This window comes from Saimiri boliviensis, chromosome 3 (genome assembly GCF_048565385.1).
Source record: "Saimiri boliviensis isolate mSaiBol1 chromosome 3, mSaiBol1.pri, whole genome shotgun sequence".
Taxonomy (NCBI): domain Eukaryota; kingdom Metazoa; phylum Chordata; class Mammalia; order Primates; family Cebidae; genus Saimiri; species Saimiri boliviensis.
In genome coordinates, this window is record NC_133451.1 from 124,755,262 (window position 1) to 124,773,864 (window position 18,603).

Genomic DNA, 18,603 nt, shown 5'->3' on the forward strand with positions numbered 1-18,603 from the left:
GGCCTGTCCCCCGGCCCATGCCTCCTCAGGCCACCGCTGGGCCACAGGCCAGACTCCCAGGGCGGCGCGCACAGGAGGTAGGGCGCCCGGCCGCAGCCCCGGAACTTCCCAGACTCCGAGTCGGGAGCGCCGGCCGCGGGGTCCGTTCGCGCCCCTGTTCCGCAGGTGTGCGGGGGCTTGCGCCCAGGTCCGGCCGCCGCGCGTTTCCGCCCAGCCCGAAGTCCCGTGGCGCGCTCCTCGCGGGGCTCTGGCCCAGCCGCTCCCCTTCCACGTGCCCCGCGCGCCGGGTCGCAGCCAGCGCCTATCCTAAGCTAGCTGCCTGCGCCCGGCGCTGCCGGGGAAGTTGGGGAGAGGCGGGCCGGGGATGCGCCAAAGCCTCGGCCTGGCTGGCCTCGTGGTTCGAGGAGGTGCAGTGGCTCGCGCTGGTGTCCCTCTTCGTCGCGGCCCTGGCCAAGGTGGGCCTGTATCTGGCGCAGTGAGCGCTGGCCAGGGCGCGACCCCAGCCCCGGCGGGGGGCGCTGGAGCCTGGCGAGGGGCCGCGCGCTGGGTCGGTCGCGCTGCTCTCCTGGATCCTGACGCTGGGCAGCTGCAGGAGCCAGTGGTAGGCGGCCTGGGTGACCGCCCTGAACGACGAAGCCAGAGGAAAGGGGGCCCGCCTTTCCTGTCCTTCGAGGAGGACCCACGGCAGTAGCCCCTGGAGCTGGCGGTGGAGGCGGTCTCCAGTGTGCTCAGCTGGAGTTCCACCTGAAAGAGAAGAGAGAGATCCTCCAGATCAGCTGGTCCTTCATACGTGTGCCGGAAATGGCCATTACTGTCCTGCCCAAAGCAGTGGGGGAGGACCAGGTGGCCGAGACGCTCACAGTGTCGGACACTCCGAAGGAGCTCTTGAAGCATTTGGTTGGTTCTGCCTCTCCATCTGTGCTTCTGATCACCAAGCCCACGAATGTACAGGAAGCTCAGAACTTAGAGTGTGCTCCGTCTACTGCTCAGGAATCCTGTCCTCCCAAACCTCCGAGGGCTCACGAGCTAAAGCTGTGGGTGAGGAGTACCCGCGCCTTCCTGCTCAGCGAGCCCGATGCTTCAGGCCACATTAACACAGTGTGCGCCGTGCAGCTGAACGATCCTCTTCAGAGGTTCTCCATCACCCTAACCAAAAACACTACGAACCTCACGTGGAAGAGGAACTCACATTCAAGTTGAATGCCAAGTCAAAGGAGTTACACCTGCAGATTTCAGAGGCTGGGCGATTCTCAGAAGGTCTGCTGGCAACTGCGACAGTCCTTTTGGATTTATTAATCCTGCCCTTCAGGCAGGGCGCGGTGGCTCACGCCTGTAATCCCAGCACTTTGGGAGGCCGAGTCGGGTGGATCATGAGGTCAAGAGATCGAGACCATCCTGGTCAACATAGCGAAAACCCATCTCTACTAAAAATACAAAAAATTAGCTGGGCATGGTGGCGCGTGCCTGTAATCCCAGCTACTCAGGAGGCTGAGGCAGGAGAATTGCCTGAACCCAGGAGGCGGAGGTTGCGGCAAGCCGAGATCACGCCATTGCACTCCATCCTGGGTAAGAAGAGCAAAACTCGGTCTCAAAACAAACAAACAAACAAACAAACAAACAAACAAACAACAATAGCAACAACAAAAAGAAGCAGCCTTCTGGACCACAGAGTTTCATGCTGACCAGCGGGTCTGCCTGCTGCTGCTCGGTGCTGAGTTCCGCCACGGCAGAGTTTACTTAGGTGGAACCTGGTGAATTGAAGTCTTCGCCCATCCCTCCCTTTGTTCCTCCTGCAAAAATCGAAAAGGATCGCACGGTGATGCCCCGTGGGACTGTGGTCACTACTGTCACCGCTGTGAAGACCACGCCTCGCGTCGACATGGGGAGGGCGTCTCCGCTGAGCTCTGAGCCTCCGGTGAAGACTTCCGTCAAGGTGAAGGTGATCAAGAAGGACATCTCTGTCCAGGCCATCTCCTGCAGCAGTGCGCCCGTCAACAAAACACTCTCTTCTTCAGACACAGAATTGTTGGTGTTGCATGGTTTAGATCCAGTGGCTGAAGTTGCCATTCGACAACTCAGCAAATCTTCAAAGCTGAAACTCAAGTCGCCACGAAAGAAAAGCACTATTATCATGTCAGGGATCTCCAAGACCTCACTAGCCCAGGACCATGATGCTGCCCTGATGCAGGACTATGCAGCCTCCATGAACAGTGCCCACCAGGAGGATGCCCTGTCTCATCCAGAGGTGGTCGCAGCCTCTGCCCCACCGGAGGAAGCTGAGTCAGTCCAGGCACCCTCTGCCCCTAATCCCCTGGAGGACGAGCTAGACTCCTGGGACTTAGAAAAGGAGCCCCAGGCCATGGCCTGGAGCGGCCCGGCCCTGCTGGACCCCGATGAGCTGTCAGAGAGCTCCGTAAGTGTCCCGGAGCCGGGTGCCGCCAAAAAGCATAAAGGAGGAATTCTAAGGAAAGGTGCAAAGCTGTTCTTCCGCCAGCGGCATCAACAGAAAGACCCGGGCATGAGTCAGTCACACAATGACCTCGTGTTCCTGGAGCAGCCAGAGGGTTCCCGGAGGAAAGGGGTCACCATCACCAAGATCCTGAACAAGAAGCTGCTCTCCAGGCACAGAAACAAGAACACCGTGGAGCCTTGCAGGTAGGGGCTGAGGTCACCACCGCCAAGCCAGGAGACCTGCACCCGTGTTACCACCCTCACCAGGACACAGCGAGAGTCTCCGCCAGATGTCCAGATGCCCCGCTTGTCTTGCTGGGTTTCTTCCAACCATCTAGTCTTTTAAAGAGAAAACAAAATCTGAGTCTCCAGCCAGGAGGCTTTCCCCAAAGAGGGCGAAAAAGCTTAACTTGCCACCAGATGCCAAATGAGACTTGACAGCTCCAGAGCTTGGGCCGTGCTCAAAGCTAAGAGTCAGGGCTAAATATTAGATGGAGATTAACTTTATAAGAGAAATAATATACTCTAGTGGATTGTGGAGGGCAGGTTTGAGTGGAGCAGTTGACAGCCAGCTAGGTTTTTTTTTTTTTCCTCCCTGTTATACTTGCTAAATGAGTACAGCAGGCCTGTTGAATGAAGTCGGGAGCCATACGTGACTGCTGGTAGAACATGGTAATGAAACAGAGATATGGATTTTGCCAAATGCTGCCAGTAGCCAAAACAAAGTCCTTTTAGGGCAGTAGAGAAAATCGTCTTGTGTCTCGGGTGTCAGTCTTAGGAATGGAAGTTGAAATAGGCCAAACTTGCAGGAATTTCCTTTTATGAGCACTACAGAATTTCACTGTCAACAGCATTCTTGGACACAGTTTGGGGTGCCCTTGTTTGGGTTTGTTTTAGTGGAAAACGTGATGAACCGGGCACACCATTTTAATATCCCTAAGTATCATTCCAGTCGCTTTCCTCATCAGCTGCCTTTCTACTTTAATTGATTCACAATTTTCACTTTGGTCTGCTCCTTCCGAATGTGCCAGTTCCAGTAGACATGCTGGTGAATGAGCAGTCATCACTGGTGTGAAGTGTTTTTGACAGTTTAATGTGATTCACTTTTCTCCAAAGAGATGTAAAAGGCTGTTATGAACACTTGGCTTCAGTCCTGGAGATGGAGATGGGCGAGCTTCCTTCCACAGGCATTCCTTAATCCTTAAATATTAAATATTTCAGAGGTCATAGAGCCGCTGGTGAGTAGAAACTTATATAAAGGCCAAAATTACAGGATTTTTTCCTTGTTTTTTAGGGGGAGAGATTAAAACACTACCTTAGGAATTTCACTTTAAGATGCACATTACATACTTCTTAAGTGTTCCAGGAATTATGGAATGAATTTAAACTGACTTTTACAACCTGCTATGTTTTTAAAAATTATATTCCCATTTTAATCATTGTTTTTATTTTTTATTTTATTTTATTTTTGAGATGGAGTTTCGCTCTTGTTACCCAGGCTGGAGTGCAATGGCGCGATCTCGGCTCATGGCAACCCCCGTCTCCTGGGTTCAGGCAATTCTCCTGCCTCAGCCTCCTCAGTAGCTGGGATTATAGGCACGCGCCACCATGCCCAGCTAATTTTTTGTATTTTTAGTAGAGACGGTGTTTCACCATGTTGACCAGGATGGTCTCGATCTCTTGACCTCGTGATCTACCCTCCTCGGCCTCCCAAAGTGCTGGAATTACAGGCGTGAGCCACCGTGCCCGGCTAATCATTGTTTTTAAAAGAAAGCACTTGGAGTTGCAAAATATATGAAAACTACCCAGTTTCTGTCCCCAGAGTAAGGCACCACAGCTAGTCTTCTGGGGCAGATGTTCACTTGAATGTTTTACTTGAGGTTTTACTGCTCTTGGCCATGTGGTAAAAAGAGCCTGAGACACAGAAGAATTCCAAGAGGATATTATGATTATGTGTCAGAATTTCAGACACTGATGAGAAGTTTTTAATTGTTTTTTGTTTTATTTTGGAATTCAAGTACACTCTACTCAATTGTGAGGATATCAGAAGCTTTAAAAAAAAAAAAAATTTAGAGACGGGGTTTCACTCTGTTCCCCCGGCTTCAGTGCAGTGGTGGCTTACTGCAACCTTCCAGGTTTAAGCGATTCTCCTGCCTCAGCCTCCCAAGTAGCTGGGTTTACAGGCCTGCACCACCACACCTGGCTAATTTATTTGTATTTAGTAGAGATGGAGTGTCACCAAGTTGGTTAGGCTGGTCTTGAACTCCTGACCTCAGGTGATCTACACACTTCGGCCTCCAAAAGTGCTGGAATTATAGGCATGAGCCACTATGCCAGGCCCAGAATATTAGATTAAGTCTTCTTGCTCCCCCGCAAAAAAGTTTTTAACCATCCTATTTCCAGATAAATCCCATGAGCGTTGCTTACTGCTGAATACCTAGGTCTGGGGCTCTGCTTCCCACAGACACGCTCAGGTGGTCTCCATGCTCACATGGTCTCCATCCAGTGGCCTTCTCTGAAGTCACAGGAACCACCAATGTAGTAGGGAGTTGATGAAGCAATGACCAAAAAATCACCTAGGCTAGCTTCAGGGAAGCACCTCGAGAAAATGGGCTCTGTTGATATCATGAATGTTTCTTTATCAAGCTATTTTTTTTTTTTTTTTTTTTGAGATGGAGTTTCGCTCTTGTTACCCAGGCTGGAGTGCAATGGCACATTCTCAGCTCACCGAAACCTCTGCCTCCTGGGTTCAGGCAATTCTACTGCCTCAGCCTCCTGAGTAGCTGGGATTACAGGCACGTGTCACCATGCCCAGCTAATTTTTTGTATTTTTGGTAGAGACGGAGTTTCATCATGTTTACCAGGATGGTCTCGATCTCTCGACCTAGTGATCTACTCGCCTCGGCCTCCCAAAGTGCTGGGATTACAGGCTTGAGCCACCGCGCCCGGCCTTTCAAGCTATTTTATACAGGTTTGTTTTTCCACAGTGTAGGGTATTTATGATAAAGAAAATGTTGTGAAGGTTAAAGATCACTTAAGATGATCCACCAAATACTAAAAATGCTGACGTGTAAATCACCTTTATCGCCTCACCTCTTCTACAAGCTTCTGTATCTTGGGGGCTTTTGTTTTTGCTGTTTGTATGAAAGTTTTGTCGAGTGGGGTTTTAAAAGTGATTCCTTGTGAACACTAAGATTAATTGCGTCTGTATCCCTGGACCTGGGTGCTCATGTTGGTTTTAATGTGCTAGCAAGCCTTCCCAGTTTGCTTTGTTTAAGGAGGTGTCTCTGTTCTTTGTGGAGGAATGAAATGGAGCTTTAAGTATCTGTGTGTGGTGTGTGTGTCTGCACACACATATGCGTTATTGTAGCCATAACAAAATCAGCCATCTCCTTGTTCCAGGTGAAAATCTTCTGTGAGAGTTTTGACAGAGCATTTTATTTTAACCAAGTTTCAAGTCTGAGTTCAAAACCAGCCCTGATCCCTTATGACAGCTACTCTACCAACTGCCACTCAATGACAAATTGGTGCCCATTTAGAATGTTTCTTGGGTTTTGCTTGCCACATCTATAGATGAGAGTTGCAAAGTTTCTTTGGGCAGAGAGAGAAAGATCAATTTACATTGGTGGCCACCAAAGGTGGGTGTTTGCTGGGTAATAGTCTCACGACTCTTAATCTGGAAACTTCCAAGTACAAATTGGTGGATGGTGGAAATCAGGACATTTCTCTCTGTCAGATGGAAACAGACCTCTGGACTGGCATAAACCCTGCTGCCAGGCCCTCTCCCCACTGCCCCGAACGGACCCAGACACGATGACCAAAGCATCCTGCACAGGGCAAGGCCTCTGCGGAATCCTGCAGGGCAAACTCGGGTTACCTTGGGCCCATGACTGTCTGCATTCGAAACACAGTCCACTGCCCTGTTCCCTCAGCGAGCAGCTGGGCAGTAATGCACCACTCATCATTAGGCTTCTGGTTTGTTGTTTACTCTAACAATGTTATGTCAAAACTGCATTTTAAAAAGAAGGAAATGGCAAGTTTTCCAGGTCTGCAGAAAGGTTTGGCCTGACACTGGAGTGCAGTGATGAACTTTCATGCCAATGATTGTATTCCTCAGTAGCACTTTAGACACCGAAGACAGCTCCGCACCTCACCTGTGCACAGGCTGGGTGGGTTCCTTTGGGGAAGATGAGGCTGGAACACAAACAATCTTTGAAATAAATAAATGTGCACATGGAAAAAAAAAAGATATACATCAATAAAGACATATCTTCTGGAAAACTATTTTTTTTTTCTTTGAGACTGAGTCTCACTCTGTGACCCAGGCTGGAGTGCAGTGGCAAGATCATAGCTCACCGCAGCCTCAATCTCTGGACCTCAAGCAATCTTCCTGCCTGGACCTCCCATACTGCTGGGATTACAGTCTTGAGCCCTGGAGCTCAGCCTGGAAAACATTTTTCAAAATATAGAATTTGATGTGGCACAGAACTCAAGATATTCCAAGAATGGTTTGTGTTTCTCGTACTTCTGTTGACTGTTTAATGGTAGATACACTGATTATGCAGAACACCTCAGACATAATTCGATGTAATTAGGGCAAAACCAGTGTGAAGCCCGTTATGAGAAGCCCAAATCTGTGATTTTCATACAACATACAAAAGAACTTTTTCGTGTAAGATGTCAGAGTAAAGAGTGAACCACAAATATACATATAAACGTGTGTGTACATATACATATATATGCGCATATATATGTATATCTGTGGTTCCCACTTCTTGTTCACCAATACGATGACCTCAGAACAATTCACTCTTACACCCTGCAGGGAGTTTTCTTTCTTTATACAGTCAGCGTAAGGGAAGTGACAGGTCTCAGAGGGCAATTGTATCTTGTTCTCTGATTGATCTTCCAGGGTCCGCTTTGGTGAAGGGGACAGCGATACGGACCTGAGGATTGGTCATGATGGGGTGAGAGCTGCAGCAGTAACCCATCATGCACTGAGTGGAGCATGAGGGCAAATGCTGGGTTTTAACATTTTTTTTGGTGGGGGGCACAGGATGTTCCTCTGTCACCCTGTAGTACAATGGTACAATCATGATTCTCTGTAACCTGGAAGTCCTGGGCTCAAGAGATCCTCCAGCCTCAGCCTTCCAAATATCTAGGACTGCAGACACACGTTACCAGGCCCAGTTAATTTTTTAAATTATTCTTTTTGTAGAAATGGTGTCTTGTGTCTCACTGTAGAGTCCAGGCTTGTTTGAAACTCCTGGTTTTATCCTCCTTCTTTGACCTCCCAAAGTGCTGGGATGGCAGCCATGGCTCCCAGCCAGTCTTTTGTTATTTATAATGAGCCCCTTTGGAGCCACTGGATGTATGTTAATGAGGTGGGTTAAGTTGGGGCCCTGGGGTAGCCTGAGGATAGGGCTGCTCAGCAGAAGACCAAGTGATTAGTACTTGCAGCAGAATGGTGGGGGCACCTGGAAAATAAACTTTATACAAACTCTTGAAGAATGTCATAGCAGGAGTGGAGATTTGCGAACACTTTGAAGTGCCAGGAGACGGACAACCCAGAGAGGGAATGGACCTATATTTATCTATTTAAGGTGATACTTACCCTGTATCTATACTTTGAAATGGTTCCTTTAGTGATTTAGTTTAAGATATAGATACAATGATAAGATGTATGATTCCTGCATTAAGATGATTTGGGGAAAGTAGAAAGAGCATGATCTTGATAAAATAAAATTGACTATAATAATTATTGAAACTGTGTAATGGATCTCTGGGGGTTGCAGGAATCTATTACACAATTATGTCTCTCTTTCTGCATGTGGGGACTTTTCCATAATATCTCAAAAATTAAACTGAGATTATATAGCATCCTATGAATTATTGTGTCAATCCTGCATGGGAAAAATTCAACACTGATCAAATTTAGTCCAGATATAAAGACTAATGATGCCGCACACCCATACACACACTAGAATGATAGAGACAGGTGTGTTTCTCACATGCTGTGTGTTGCAAGAGAGCACAGAGGCCTGTATGTGATGTAGAAATGGGCTATGAGAACAGAGAAAGAAGACAGGTTGGATGTTTTCTTGAGGTTAAGATCTGGTCAGGGTGAAGGATCACTTGCTCAGGATGACATTGTGTGGTTTGAATATCTGTCCTGCACTGCAGGAGGGAGTACCTGGGCTTTCTCAGCAGATTGCCCCGATGTGAGGCCCAAGAAAAGAATGAAGGAGTGAAGATTAAAAGTTATCAAGGGTGAAAAACTATACAAACAGATTTCTTTTTTTTTTTTTTTTTTTTTTTGAGACGGAGTTTCACTCTTGTTACCCAGGCTGGAGTGCAATGGCGCGATCTCGGCTCACTGCAACCTCCGCCTCCTGGGTTCAGGCAATTCTCCAGCCTCAGCCTCCTGAGTAGCTGGGATTACAGGCACACACCACCATGCCCAGCTAATTTTTTGTAATTTTAGTAGAGACGAGGTTTCACCATGTTGACCGGGGTGGTCTCGATCTCTTGACCTCATGATCCACCCGCCTCGGCCCCCCAAAGTGCTGGAATTACAGGCTTGAGCCACCGCGCCCGGCTTTTTTTGAGACGGAGTTTCGCTCTTGTTACGCAGGCTGGAGTGCAATGGCGCGATCTCGGCTCACTGCAACCTCCGCCTCCTGGACTCAGGCAATTCTCCTGCCTCAGCCTCCTGAGTAGCTGGGATTACAGGCACACACCACCATGCCCAGCTAATTTTTTTTGTATTTTTAGAAGAGACGGGGTTTCACCATGTTGACCAGGATGGTCTTGATCTCTCGATCTCGTGATCCACCCGTCTCGGCCTCCCAAAGTGCTGAGATTACAGGCTTGAGCCACCGCGCCCGGCCTACAAACAGATTTCAACTATGTTTTAGGATCCTCCCCATCCCAAGGTTTAACAGTTGATTATATGCACTATGTTTTATTTTCTTAAATTTGAACTTGTTTGAGTAAGCCTTTATGGTGCTCAATGAAGCCGACAGCTTAATCTAGTAAGGGAAGTATAGCTCCATTGAATGCCTTCTTTAGGAACCCAGCATTGCGTGTTCTGTGAAGTGAAACGGGTCCTTGGTCCCTCTCAATAATGGCTGGAACTACAAAGGAATTCCAAATTCTGCTGCAGCTTTGTATTGTGGCCTTAGCGTATATGAAGATATAAATGACCTTGAGATAGATTTTGGATATTTGTGAGGCAAGAATTATTCACTCTGAAGCAGGTCACTGAGGTCATGGCCCCATAGTTAGTAAAACTGTGCATATTGGGCAGACTGTTGGTCAGGGGCTCCGGTTCTGAGAAGTTTCATCCTTTGACTGACCCTGGAGTCCTGTTGCTTATTAAGAATGTCCTGATTAGTTAATAAAAACTCGTAAATCCCTACTGAGCTCATCACACATGACAATGGTTATGTCATCCTTACAGTGTAGAGCCCTCCTCTGCTGTTCCTCATTTGATCCTGGGGTAGGGGGTAGGAAGGAGGTTCTCTCGGTAGCTGACGGGCTAAGAGGGCAGTGATCTCCTAAACCTGTGACATAAAGCAGAGACTAAGAACGAGACAGGCAGGCTACACATTCCTGCAGAACAAATACAGCAGAACGCCTGCATCTGGCTCCATGATGTCACAAGGATTCCTCCTACACCTGTGCTGAGCTAGCGGGGTGCTGCTTCTAGAATCCAAGGCATGCTGAGCAACTGAGTACGGACAGTCACAGGCTCAGTGCCTGTGAGAGCCTGATGTACTGCAAGTTAGAGCCTGTAAGCCTTTTGTGGAGGGGGCACCACTGAAGATGGGTGGATTTGGAACTAACAGCGTAAGTGATCTTAAGCAAAATTTATAAATGATCAATATGTTTCCTCCAAAATCCAAAAGGGTTAAAGGTTTTGGCTTACTTTTACATTGCGGGCATTGAGAGGTTTAATAGCGGTTTCCCCACAGTGTCAGAGATGGAGTGGCTTTCATTTAAAAAATAATTTTCAGTCATTTAATCAAATAAGGGACTTGCACCGTGTAGGGGTAATGACCCATTCCCTTTGTGCAAACTACTTTGTGAGTATTTTCGTGGCCTGCCTGAATGAGTGTTTCAAATGGATTACCACGGAGGAGAATGTCATCAGCGTAAATCATACCTGCAGTTCTGGAAGACATTGAAGGAAGTTGAGATCTTCCCTGCAAAGTTTGTGTGCAAAGGCAAGACTGCCGAGGTGCTCACGGTTGGTGGGTTGAGGTGCATAAAATTCCTTTGAGGTAAAGGGAAAGCATGGCCAGGAAGCTGTTGAAATAAGCCTGAAAAAACCTAGCCAAATCTGTAGTGGCCTGATATTTACCATTTGCTGACTGGATGGAGTAAGCCACGTCAGTAACATTGCGAGAGATCACCCCATTAAAGCTGGCATCAATTCACTCTGAGATGTCATAATTCTTTCAAAATAGAAGAGCAGAGAAAATTGCAGTTGAATCCAGAAACAGTGGGATAATCACTCCTAGGTCTTGCATCATGGGTTTCAATATTTGAATATCCTATTTTAACTAATATTTAGTCATATTATCTTTTTTCACTGGGGTCAGGAACATCCATTGAATCCCGTTTTGTGAAGCTATTAAAAATGCAAAAGACTGAATTTAATTGCACATTACTTACTGTATCTGTTTATTTTCTCTGTATATATCATTCCAGTGTGTGCTCTCATCTTGGAAAATTTAGGGAAACCAGTGATTCTCATGGTTAAGACAAAGGATAACTCTTTTACCTCCATTTTATGTTTAGTAACAGCATTAAGGTAATAGAGGATTCATCATTTGTTTTTCTTTTTATTTATTTCTTTATTTTTGTAATGGAGTTTCTCTCTTGTTGCCCAGGCTGGAGTACAATGGCGCGTTCTCAGCTCGCAGTAACTCTGCCTCCTGGGTTCAAGGTATTATCGTGCCTCAACCTCCCAAGTATGTGGAACAACAAGCATGTGCCAGCCAGCTCAGCTAATTTTGTATTTTTAGTAGAGATGGGATTTCCCTATGTTGGTCAGGTTGGTCTCAAACTCCTGACCTCAGGTGATCCACCCGTTTCAGCCTCCCCAAGTGCTGGGATGGAGAAACCCCATCACTACTAAAAATACAAAATTAGCTGGGCTTGAGCCACTGTACCTGGCCAGATTCATCATTTAAAATCAGAGGGATCCTTGGTTAACTAACTAAAGGCACAAGATTAAATATATGAAAGTTTTCCAATTGATGCATTTTAACAGATGTTCATGTTCAATTATCATCCAAGTTACAGGGAAAGAAAAGTCAACCATCACCTTTTAATCTTTTGTGTAGATTCTTTCGGTAAATTTTGTGTTTTCAACAGAAGTTGAAACTTAGGAACTTCTCTTACGAGTTTTTTTGTTTGTTTTTTGTCCTCTCCTTATACGTTGAATTTGGTTGCATTTTTCTTGCTTTTTATTCTGCATTTATTTGACTTTCCTGTCCATTATTTTTTTCTTTTTTCTTTGTTTAGACATTGAGTACACTTTACAGGTTGTTTCTTTTAAGGTGACTATGTTTGACAAGACATAGTAGTCATTTGAGGTAATTATTGTCTATGACAATACTAATTGTAGCAGGTTGTGAAGAAGGTTCAACAGAGAAATGAGGCATGCATTTATGTAAAAGTGTCAGTGAAAGTATACCCGCAGGATGTGTTTTTTACATTTTAAAATACACAGCGATATGTCTGGACTGAAATTCATGACTCTGGGAGATATAAAAAGTGACCTGAATGCATATTCCTGCTCTTAAATACCAAAATATTTCTAAATTACTGACTAAGTCATATAAATCTCTGAAAGAGCCTCAGCTGAAGTCAGTAAAAGCAGCACAAAGCAGCGGAGCTGAAGGTGCAGGATTGTGATGGGGCGCAGAGCCAGCGAGCAGAGCAGAGCAAGAACAGAAATTCCCTGACAGTGGTGGCCAACATCTGGGTAATCCTGCTCACAATGGCCTCTCTAGGGCTCAGTTTGCATAGATAGGGTGGACCCTCCCTGACAATTTGTTTTAGTGTTGAGACCGCTAATGCCACACACTCCAAGACTGTGAGAACTGGGCTCTCCTTCCTGTAGTGAGGTTTATGGGGAGAGCAGCGGATCTACAGAGTTGATCCAAAAATGACTTGAGATAGCAGGGACAGGACACTAGTTTGGGGCTGTGACGGTGGTCATGGGTGGGGCTGCTGAAAGGGTTCTCCACTACCTGGGGCAGAGCCTGTCACCTGCAGCAACAGAGGACACACCCAGACTTTCTCATCGGCTTCTTCAGGTGCGCAGAAGGGAAGAGAGAAAAGAGAGTCCCCCCAAAATATCTAGAGTCAATCATAAACATGGAATCAGAGGCTTTATTACAAATGTCCTCCAACAACACAGGAGGAAAAGACAGCCACATGCAAAGTGTTCTCTGAGGAGCCCATCACTGGTCTATGACAATACTGATTGTGACAGCTTGCGAAGAAGAGTGAACAGAGAAATAAGGCATAAGCTTTTCTGTAAACTTATCAGTGAAAGTGTACACATGTGATCTGGTTTTTAAATTATAAAATGAAACCTGTCCCAACTCATAGTCCAGAAAAACGCCTATTTGCTGGACTTCAGTATTCCATGTACTGCATGAACCACAGAATTGCCGAATTTCCCAGCACCCCATCCGTGGGGTTGGCGATCTCAGACCATCTGTGGGAAACGATTCTTCACACACACCAAGGGTCCATGCACCTGTGCCTCTCACTTCCACGTGCCAAAAGTGTCTCCCAGCATCAAAGCCCTCACAGCTCCGGACAGCTGGGTAAAAACTCAATGACTCAGGATTGTCGATAAAGCCTGGATGCATCCTACTAAAGATCACACTCTTTCTGTCTCTTGAGATAGTAAGACTAGGGTGGGCTGTTTCCGGGTCTAGCGTCAAATCTTCCTGAAATGTGCTCATCATTCTTTGGAGGCCAAAATAATGTGGAGGGAGCCCCAAGCTCTTCTTCTTGAATTCATGTGAGCAGACTGCAGAGGCTTTCAGGTTTTCACAGGTGTTGTAGATGTTCTCAATACCTGTCAGCACATCCAGGTCTCCCTGAAAACACTTCTCTGTTACTTCATTTAACAGATTTTGTAGTACAAATAAATGGTCTGAAATTTGTCTTTGGTTTTCAGTGAGTTTTTCCTCAGCATCGTTCTCTTCAACAAGTAAAGAGTCACAAATTACATCATGTTCCTTTACCAAGGAAACCTTAATTTCTTCAAATTCAGAGTGTAATTCCTTCCTCCATATTTCCATCTTCCTTTTCTCATTGAAAGATTTCAAAATCGTGGCTTCACGTCGCATCTTGGCGTCTTCAATTTTCTCCTTTAGTGGCTGAATGCAGCTTTTGAGCCTTCTCCTGTTTCTGGCTGCAGCTTGCTCAATGGGCAGCAGGGGGTGGTGCTGGTGGTCAGAGGAGACCCTGCACTGGGGACACAACAGCTCCAGGTCCTTCTCACAGAACAGGGACAGACGCTGCCAGTGCTTCCCACACAGGGGCTCCTCCTCCTGCCGTTTGCCCTTCCTCCTCATGTCGGGAAGCTGCTGAACCATATCAGTCATGTGGCGAAATTGGGTGTTGCTCCTGAGGGTCCCTTCGGGGCAGTGGTGGAGGCACACGGGGCAGGGGAAGATGTCCCGTAGGTCTTCCCAGCGCTGGTGGATGCAGGAGCGGCAGAAGTTGTGCCCACAATGAGTGGTGACTGGGTCCTTGAGGTAACCCAGGCAGATGGGGCAGCTGGCGTCTGCTTGGAGCTCAGCTAGGATCGCTGCGAAGGCCATGGTGCAGAGAGGGATCTGCGTGGGGAGACTCCCTTCAGAAGGTGTGATCCTCCGGGAAGGAGGGAAGGTGAGAAGCTGGCGCCTCCTCTGAGTTCTCTCCCGTAAGCACTTCACAGGCCTGAGTCTGTTTCTCTCCCTTTGGCTCTAGAAGCAGCTCCCACGGGAGGGAGGGCCCAGGGCACCGGCTGATCCCTTGGCACTAGATCCTCCTTTACTCAAATTCAAGCTGGGCTCTTTCGTGGTCTTTCTCAGAAAAAGCCACAGTTCCAAGAGGCAATGGAAACTAATTACCACGGAAAGTACTCCAGAGTTTGAGACTTTCAACAGAACAGAAGGCAGTTGTCTTCAACAAAAGGAGAAAAAAGAATAAGATCTATTAAGGCAATGAAGGACATGTATATCCATGAAAACAAATGTCTAAATAATTTTTTCTTATTTCTGTATAAACCCTTCTATTATACAGAAATTTTTTTATACAATAAAATCTATTGAGATAGAGGAAATCTCATATATATTCTTTAGTTACGATTTCTGATAAGGATATTACAATCTTAATATTTAAAACAGACTCTATATTTTAGACATTCACAGTGCAATATTTAACCTTAAGATTATATGTGATCCTAGGTTTGCCACACAACATTACAAAGTATAGAAATTGGGATATCAATTTTTAGTGGATACACAGTGTTTGTTGTGGTAATTTTGCTACTACATTATACACTTTAGATGTTCTCCAGTAGAAAACATTATTGAAAAGGCTGACAGTCTGGACAACATGACCACACCGAATTCTATGAAAAAAATACAAAAATTAGCCAGTCCTAGTGGCCCATACCTGCAGTCCAAACTTCTAGGGAGGCTCAGATAAGAGGATCATTTGAGCCTGTGAGGTTGACGTTGCAGTGATGCTTAGTGTACCACCAGACTGGAGCCTAGGCAACAGAGCAAGATTGTGTCCTAGATAAAAGAAAATTAAATGAAAAGCTGAGCTTTCTTGTCTCTGTGTCACTGTCTCCAAGTTAGACCAGCTTCTCCCTTACTCTCTTTTTTGAAGCCCATCTTTCACTTCTGCTACATCTCAAAGCTGTAAAATCCCTTGTGAGTTGGGCATGGTGGCTCACCCTTGTAATCCTATCACACTGGCAAGCAAAGGTAGGCAGATCACCGGAGGTCAGAAGTTTGAGACCAGCCTGGTCAACATGGTGAAACCCCCTCTCTACTAAAAATACAAAACTTTGCCGGGCACGGTGGCTCAAGCCTGTAATCCCAGCACTTTGGGGGGCCGAGGCAGGTGGATCACGAGGTCGAGAGATCGAGACCATCCTGGTCAACATGGTGAAACCCTGTCTCTACTAAAAATACAAAAAATTAGCTGGGCATGATGGGGCATGCCTGCAATCCCAGGTACTCAGGAGGCTGAGGCAGGAGAATTGCTTGAACCCAGGAGGCAGAGGTTGCGGTGAGCCGAGATCGCGCCATTGCACTCCAGCCTGGGTAACAAGAGCGAAACTCCGTCTCAAAAAAAAAAAAAAAAAAAAAACTTCACTGGGAGTGGTGGCGGCCCAGCTACTTGGATGTCTGAAGCAGGAGAATCACTTAAATCCAGGGAGCGGTGGTTGTAATGAGCTGAGAGAGTGCTATTGTGTTCCAGCCCGGGCAGCAAGAATGAAACTCTATCTCAATAAAAAATGAATAAATAAACAAAAATAAATAAATTGTAGCCAGGTGCAGTGGCTCACTCCTGTAATTCCAACACTTACAGAGGCAGATGCGGGCAGATCACAAGGTCAAGAGATCGAGACCACCTTGGTCAACATGGGGAAACAGAGTGTCTATTAAAAATACAGAAGTTAGCTGGGTGTTGTGGTGGGAGCCTATAGTCCCAGCTATTTGGGAGGCTGAGGCAGGAGAATCGCTTAAGCTCAAGAGAGGGAGGCTGCAGTGAGCTGAGATTGTGCCACTGTACTCAGCAAAGCAGCAAAGTGAGACCCTATCTCAAAAAATAAATAAATAAATAAATAAATAAATAAATAAATAAAAGCCCTGTGTCTTCCTCTCCCTTCTTCATCCTTTACAAAAGTCTCTCCACAGTCTTTTGTTTGCTTGTTTGTTTTTGATACAGAGTTTCACTCTTGTTACCCAGGCTGGAGTGCAATGGCACAATCTCGGCTCACCGCAGCCTCCGCCACCTGAGTTTAAGCAATTCTCCTGCCTCAGCCTCCTGAGTAGCTGGGGCTGCAGGCAGGCCCCACCATGCCCAGCTAATTTTTGTATTTTTAGTAGAGACCGGGTTTCACCCTGTTGACCAGGCTGGTCTCGATCTCTCGACCTCCTGATCCACCCACCTCAGCCTCCCAAAGTGCTGGGATTACAGGCGTCAGCCACCGCGCCCGGCCCTACACAGTCTTTTTCTAATCCCATTTCATCTGACTTTCAGGTCTGACTCCTCTAGGGCCACACAAATCTCTAATATATTTCACACAGATGAAATATATTAGTGGCAAGAGCAAGGCCAGGCATTTTGGTTTCCGGTTCTCATATTTGGGGTCACTGATCAGAAGCACGACTGGCCCTTCCCCCTCACTGCCAACTATCGTATTCTCCTCCGACCTCACCTATATTATCCGCTCCACTGGCCAGGTGTCTGCAAAGGAAATTTCCTAAGCACTTCCTCAATGCAGCGTCCTTTCCCACCCCAGTTAGGGGAGTTCTCCAATTTTCATCCTCATAGACTGTGATGGGAAGTCCTCCCAGTGTCACTCCATTTGCAGCCTGAGCCTCCGACGTCTCTCCCAAACCCTAACCCCACCCAAGGTGTCTGCTCCTTCCCTGAGTCCCTGCTCACCTGCACTTGTTGTTCGAGGGGTGCTCTCCTGACGCCAAATCTCCACTTGGGTCCAGGCTCTGTGAGCGCTCCGGAGCTGCCTTTAAATGTCCAGATGGGAGGGGTGGTTCCCTCAGCACCACTGCCGACTAAGAATGGCTGCTCCTGTCTTCGCAGGTCAGTCGTGTCCTTCTTGGTCTAGGTCAGAACAGGCAACACAGCACAGCCTCTCTGTTCCCCTGAGAGTTCTGAATCTGGCGCCTTCAGAGTTTGTAAACCTGTGGAGAGTTTCCTTTCTGTTTCCCTATTGGACAGAATGCGGATGAAATTAGCCTTTGGCCAATGACATGCTCCGATGAACATTTTCCACCTTCTTGTCTGATTGCATTTTAAGCCTGGAACGTTTTCTCACTTTTCTAGCCAAAGGGAGATCAGTAGGAAAGCAAACCCCTCACTCAGGCAGACATTGTAGGCAGCGGTCAGTACCCCTCTACTGGTTGAGGTCTGGTTGCGGAAGTGCTATGGGTTTGTGTTGTGTCTGTCAAGATGCCCTCCGGTTTTCTGTCTAGAAAGCTTAACCATTTTTAAGAGTCAGTTCAGTGGCAGAGCCAACAGGGACAAGTGAGGCTGTGGGGGTGATGTGACCTTGCCTGTGTTGAAGAACACTTTTCCTTTCCCTGGTGACCTGGGATGGTGGCCAGGCCATGCCCTTGCTGTTGCTGGGCAGTGTCCTTTTGGAAAGGAAGCATCCTGGGCTTTAGAGCAGCTGCCTGCCAACCCAGTTAGGCCCGGCCTCTTAAAGCCTCTTCTGATTTCAAGGGTCAGACATCCCCTAAGAGCCTCTTACCCATGGTAGCTGCTGTGCATGGTTCTGTCTGTCTGTGCACCCATGCACACACCCTACCCCACCACCCTACTCGGAAACTGGCCAGTGAGTTGAGAGTCAGCTCTGCGGGTTCATCCGGCAGCCCCGGTTCTGCCTGCCCTTCATGGTGGTCTTTCAGGATACCTTGGCAACATGTACACCAATTTTTTTTTTTCTTTTTTTCATTTATTGTGTTGCCAGTACTATAAAATCTCTGTTAGAGTTTTATAACTTTGTAGTGTTTTAGATGGCATTGTTTTTGTACTTCGTTGTGTAGAGTAGAAGAATTGTGTTGAATAAATGCACGATTGAAATGCAAAAAAAAAAAAAAAAAAGGTGGGGAGATTTTTGTGAACTCTGAAAAAGGGAGAGAAAGGCAATTTTAGAGCTTTGAATTGTAGCAGAAGTGAAAGATGAGGCTCAAAACAGAAAGTAAGAGAGAAGCTGGTCTGGCTTGGAGACAGTGACACAGAGACCACTGGCTTTTGGAGCCTGAAAACTCTGGAATGAGTTTGGGAATTCAGAAAGCAGGTGAGGACTGACTCTGGAAACACTTCCATTAAGGGACAAAAGAATTAAAACTGTCAGAGAAAGAGGAGGCC

General features: G+C 46.8%; 1 pseudogene; it reads left to right on the top strand.

Moving 5' to 3' along the window:
• The first annotated feature begins 17 nt into the window (after window positions 1-17).
• LOC141583876 (C2 domain-containing protein 2 pseudogene) lies at window positions 18-7,463 on the top strand (annotated as a pseudogene).
• Window positions 7,464-18,603: the final 11,140 nt, after the last annotated feature.